The following is a 6,327-nucleotide window of genomic DNA, read 5'->3' as shown; positions in this document are numbered from 1 at the left end:
TCTACTCCCCGAACCCCCTTTCCCTTCCCCTCTCTCCTTCTGTCTCTCATCCCCTCTCCTTTCCTTTTCTATTCCCCCCCCCAACTGTTTGGCCTTACTCCCCCCCATCCTCCCTCTTCTCCCCCTTCTATATTTCCCCTCTCCCCCCATTTGTCTCTCTACTCCCCGAACCCCCTTTCCCTTCCCCTCTCTCCTTCTGTCTCTCATCCCCTCTCCTTTCCTTTTCTATTCCCCCCCCCAACTGTTTGGCCTTACTCCCCCCCATCCTCCCTCTTCTCCCCCCTTCTATATTTCCCCTCTCCCCCCATTTGTCTCTCTACTCCCCGAACCCCCTTTCCCTTCCCCTCTCTCCTTCTGTCTCTCATCCCCCCCCCCCATTTTTTTCAGTCTGTGTCGCTCTACAAACACAAAAAGTGCAAAACCAGTGGCCCCAGGGGGGGGGGGGGGGTACGATGCTTTCTCTGGAATGCGTAACTGCCCCCCCCGTATCCCCTATTCCCATTCCCTTTGGGTCTGACTATTTTACTCTCGTTTAGTAAATAAGCCGTTAAATATTAATATTAATTAACCGAAGGACCACACGAGAGGCGGGTTTGTCCTTTCTTGTGTTGTTGATCAAACTGACCGTTCCTGCTTGATCCAGACAATACTGTTATTACGTGTAATGATAATTACTAGAGCAGGTTTGATCCGCAGACTTTATGTTCCAGTATTTGTCCCGTGTTCCTGCGCGGGGAGCTGTTCCCAATGCACAAGGCTACGCAGAAATGTTTGTTTTTAATTAAAAAATTATTTTAACCCATTACAGACTGGAAGGGAGAAACGGAACCCGTTTGACAGTTTTCATGTGTCTGATCCCCTGGTTTGTGTGTGTGTGCGCTCCCCGTGCAGTTCCTTCATTAAACTGATTAATTGAATCTTTACAGGACGCAATAACCTCCGGTTGGATTGTTTCATAATATTTCCATGCAGCTCAGAGAATGCGGGGGCTGCGCTACTGCTTCATTATAGGGGCCCAGAAACTCTCCCCCCTTCATAGTCGCACAGTTATACGGCCTGAAACTGGCACCGGCCAGCAAAGCTTACTATTGGCTAATGTGCGGGGAGTATAGGGGGGCCAGTGGGGTCCCTGACTGATGTACAATATCAATATATGAGTGAGATACAGATCATTATCCCCAAGGTTTGGGGGTGCAGGAGTATAGGGGGGCCAGTGGGGTCCCTGACTGATGTACAATATCAATATATGTGTGAGATACAGATCATTATCCCCAAGGTTTGGGGGTGCAGGAGTATAGGGGGGCCAGTGGGGTCCCTGACTGATGTACAATATATGTGTGAGATACAGATCATTATCCCCAAGGTTTGGGGGTGCAGGAGTATAGGGGGGCCAGTGGGGTCCCTGACTGATGTACAATATATGTGTGAGATACAGATCATTATCCCCAAGGTTTGGGGGTGCAGGAGTATAGGGGGGCCAGTGGGGTCCCTGACTGATGTACAATATATGTGTGAGATACAGATCATTATCCCCAAGGTTTGGGGGTGCAGGAGTATAGGGGGGCAGTGGGGTCCCTGACTGATGTACAATATATGTGTGAGATACAGATCATTATCCCCAAGGTTTGGGGGTGCAGGAGTATAGGGGGGCGGGGCCCCTGACTGATGTACAATATATGTGTGAGATACAGATCATTATCCCCAAGGTTTGGGGGTGCAGGAGTATAGGGGGGCAGTGGGGTCCCTGACTGATGTACAATATATGTGTGAGATACAGATCATTATCCCCAAGGTTTGGGGGTGCAGGAGTATAGGGGGGCCAGTGGGGTCCCTGACTGATGTACAATATATGTGTGAGATACAGATCCTTATCCCCAAGGTTTGGGGGTGCAGGAGTATAGGGGGGCCAGTGGGGTCCCTGACTGATGTACAATATCAATATATGTGTGAGATACAGATCATTATCCCCAAGGTTTGGGGGTGCAGGAGTATAGGGGGGCGGGGCCCCTGACTGATGTACAATATATGTGTGAGATACAGATCATTATCCCCAAGGTTTGGGGGTGGAGGAGTATAGGGGGGCCAGTGGGGTCCCTGACTGATGTACAATATATGTGTGAGATACAGATCATTATCCCCAAGGTTTGGGGGTGCAGGAGTATAGGGGGGCCAGTGGGGTCCCTGACTGATGTACAATATATGTGTGAGATACAGATCATTATTCCCAGGGTTTGGGGGTGCAGGAGTATAGGGGGGCAGTGGGGTCCCTGACTGATGTACAATATATGTGTGAGATACAGATCATTATCCCCAAGGTTTGGGGGTGCAGGAGTATAGGGGGGCCAGTGGGGTCCCTGACTGATGTACAATATATGTGTGAGATACAGATCATTATTCCCAGGGTTTGGGGGTGCAGGAGTATAGGGGGGCAGTGGGGTCCCTGACTGATGTACAATATATGTGTGAGATACAGATCATTATCCCCAAGGTTTGGGGGTGCAGGAGTATAGGGGGGCCAGTGGGGTCCCTGACTGATGTACAATATATGTGTGAGATACAGATCATTATCCCCAAGGTTTGGGGGTGCAGGAGTATAGGGGGGCCAGTGGGGTCCCTGACTGATGTACAATATATGTGTGAGATACAGATCATTATCCCCAAGGTTTGGGGGTGCAGGAGTATAGGGGGGCCAGGGGGGCCCTGACTGATGTACAATATATGTGTGAGATACAGATCATTATCCCCAAGGTTTGGGGGTGCAGGAGTATAGGGGGGCCAGTGGGGTCCCTGACTGATTGCAGTTCAGCAGTAAGTTCCAATTAATAATGAAGAAGGGATTGTGCTCCGTGTAATACAATGTTAATGTGACACGTCCGGGTAGGAAAAATGGGGAATCGGGAAAAATTCACTGAATGAGATCTGGGAAAGGGACGGCAGCCAATCACAGCACAGCGTTATGTTTGCTAAAACAGAGAAGGCAAGATGGAGATTGGGCGGAGCAATCCGAATGATTGGTGGATCTGGAAATGGGACCCTTAGACCAGTAAAACTGGGGCCCGTGGGAAAGAACGAAGGTTGAAGATGGAAATAATAAAGCAATTTTTTATGAGAAGTTCCCCTTTAATCCAATAGAAATGGGCTCGGATTTCCATAAACCTGGCAGTTAACAGGTTAAATTTATATTGTGTTTAGTCGGGCCCTTCAGTTCTAAGGGCCAATTCAGGGCCTGTTTATAGTTTCTCAGATACCCCCAGTTACCCGGGGGCGCTGCTGCCAAGGGGGGAGTTGAGGCAAAAAGCTGCTTCTATTGGGAAGCGGGGGGGAGGGGGGAAAGGGGTGGGGCACATAGGACGGCCCACCTCAGGATGGGCAGGGGCACCGAATCGGCCCTACAAAACCCACTACAGGGCTTTGGCTTTCAGTGGGTGTGGGTGTCTCCATCTTGTCCTACTGTCTCCATCTTGTCCTACTGTCTCCATCTTGTCCTACTGTCCCCATCTTGCCCTACTGTCTCCATCTTGCCCTACTGTCTCCATCTTGCCCTACTGTCTCCATCTTGCCCTACTGTCTCCATCTTGCCCTACTGTCTCCATCTTGCCCTACTGTCTCCATCTTGCCCTACTGTCTCCATCTTGTCCTACTGTCTCCATCTTGCCCTACTGTCTCCATCTTGTCCTACTGTCTCCATCTTGCCCTACTGTCTCCATCTTGTCCTACTGTCTCCATCTTGTCCTACTGTCCCCATCTTGCCCTACTGTCTCCATCTTGCCCTACTGTCTCCATCTTGTCCTACTGTCCCCATCTTGCCCTACTGTCTCCATCTTGCCCTACTGTCTCCATCTTGTCCTACTGTCTCCATCTTGTCCTACTGTCCCCATCTTGCCCTACTGTCTCCATCTTGTCCTACTGTCCCCATCTTGCCCTACTGTCTCCATCTTGTCCTACTGTCTCCATCTTGTCCTACTGTCTCCATCTTGTCCTACTGTCTCCATCTTGCCCTACTGTCTCCATCTTGTCCTACTGTCTCCATCTTGTCCTACTGTCTCCATCTTGCCCTACTGTCTCCATCTTGCCCTACTGTCTCCATCTTGCCCTACTGTCTCCATCTTGTCCTACTGTCTCCATCTTGCCCTACTGTCTCCATCTTGCCCTACTGTCTCCATCTTGCCCTACTGTCTCCATCTTGTCCTACTGTCTCCATCTTGTCCTACTGTCCCCATCTTGCCCTACTGTCTCCATCTTGCCCTACTGTCTCCATCTTGTCCTACTGTCCCCATCTTGCCCTACTGTCTCCATCTTGCCCTACTGTCTCCATCTTGTCCTACTGTCTCCATCTTGTCCTACTGTCCCCATCTTGTCCTACTGTCTCCATCTTGTCCTACTGTCTCCATCTTGTCCTACTGTCTCCATCTTGCCCTACTGTCTCCATCTTGCCCAACTGTCTCCATCTTGTCCTACTGTCTCCATCTTGTCCTACTGTCCCCATCTTGCCCTACTGTCTCCATCTTGTCCTACTGTCTCCATCTTGTCCCTACTGTCTCCATCTTGTCCTACTGTCTCCATCTTGTCCTACTGTCTCCATCTTGCCCTACTGTCTCCATCTTGCCTTACTGTCTCCATCTTGCCCTACTGTCTCCATCTTGCCCTACTGTCTCCATCTTGCCCTACTGTCTCCATCTTGTCCTACTGTCTCCATCTTGTCCTACTGTCCCCATCTTGCCCTACTGTCTCCATCTTGCCCTACTGTCTCCATCTTGTCCTACTGTCCCCATCTTGCCCTACTGTCTCCATCTTGCCCTACTGTCTCCATCTTGTCCTACTGTCTCCATCTTGTCCTACTGTCCCCATCTTGTCCTACTGTCTCCATCTTGTCCTACTGTCTCCATCTTGTCCTACTGTCTCCATCTTGCCCTACTGTCTCATCTTGCCCAACTGTCTCCATCTTGTCCTACTGTCTCCATCTTGTCCTACTGTCCCCATCTTGCCCTACTGTCTCCATCTTGCCCTACTGTCTCCATCTTGTCCTACTGTCCCCATCTTGCCCTACTCTCTCCATCTTGTCCTACTGTCTCCATCTTGTCCTACTGTCTCCATCTTGTCCTACTGTCCCCATCTTGCCCTACTGTCCCCATCTTGCCCTACTGTCTCCATCTTGTCCTACTGTCTCCATCTTGTCCTACTGTCCCCATCTTGTCCTACTGTCCCATCTTGTCCTACTGTCTCCATCTTGTGTCCTACTGTCCCCATCTTGTCCTACTGTCCCCATCTTGCCCTACTGTCCCCATCTTGCCCTACTGTCTCCATCTTGTCCTACTGTCCCCATCTTGCCCTACTGTCTCCATCTTGTCCTACTGTCTCCATCTTGTCCTACTGTCTCCATCTTGCCCTACTGTCCCCATCTTGCCTACTGTCCCCATCTTGCCCTACTGTCCCCATCTTGCCCTACTGTCCCCATCTTGCCCTACTGTCCCCATCTTGCCCTACTGTCTCCATCTTGTCCTACTGTCTCCATCTTGCCCTACTGTCTCCATCTTGCGCCTACTGTCTCCATCTTGTCCTACTGTCTCCATCTTGCCCTACTGTCTCCATCTTGCCCTACTGTCTCCATCTTGCTTTACTGATTCCATCTTGCCCTACTGTCCCCATCTTGTCCTACTGTCTCCATCTTGCCCTACTGTCCCCATCTTGTCCTACTGTCTCCATCTTGCCCTACTGTCTCCATCTTGCCCTACTGTCCCATCTTGTCCTACTGACTCCATCTTGCCCTACTGTCTCCATCTTGCTTTACTGACTCCATCTTGCCCTACTGTCCCCATCTTGTCCTACTGTCTCCATCTTGCCCTACTGTCTCCATCTTGCCTTACTGTCCCCATCTTGCCCTACTGTCTCCATCTTGCCCTACTGTCTCCATCTTGCCCTACTGTCCCCATCTTGTCCTACTGTCTCCATCTTGCCCTACTGTCTCCATCTTGCCCTACTGTCCCCATCTTGCCCTACTGTCTCCATCTTGCCCTACTGTCTCCATCTTGCCCTACTGTCCCCATCTTGTCCTACTGACTCCATCTTGCCATACTGTTCCCATCTTGCCCTACTGTCTCCATCTTGCCCTACTGTCTCCATCTTGCCCTACTGTCTCCATCTTGCCCTACTGTCCCCATCTTGCCCCTACTGTCTCCATCTTGCCCTACTGTCTCCATCTTGCCCTACTGTCTCCATCTTGCCCTACTGTCCCCATCTTGCCCTACTGTCTCCATCTTGTCCTACTGTCTCCATCTTGCCCTACTGTCTCCATCTTGCCCTACTGTCTCCATCTTGCTTTACTGACTC

This window comes from Xenopus tropicalis, chromosome 4, assembly GCF_000004195.4.
Source record: "Xenopus tropicalis strain Nigerian chromosome 4, UCB_Xtro_10.0, whole genome shotgun sequence".
Taxonomy (NCBI): Eukaryota; Metazoa; Chordata; class Amphibia; order Anura; family Pipidae; genus Xenopus; species Xenopus tropicalis.
Note: the sequence above shows the minus strand (reverse complement) of the source record.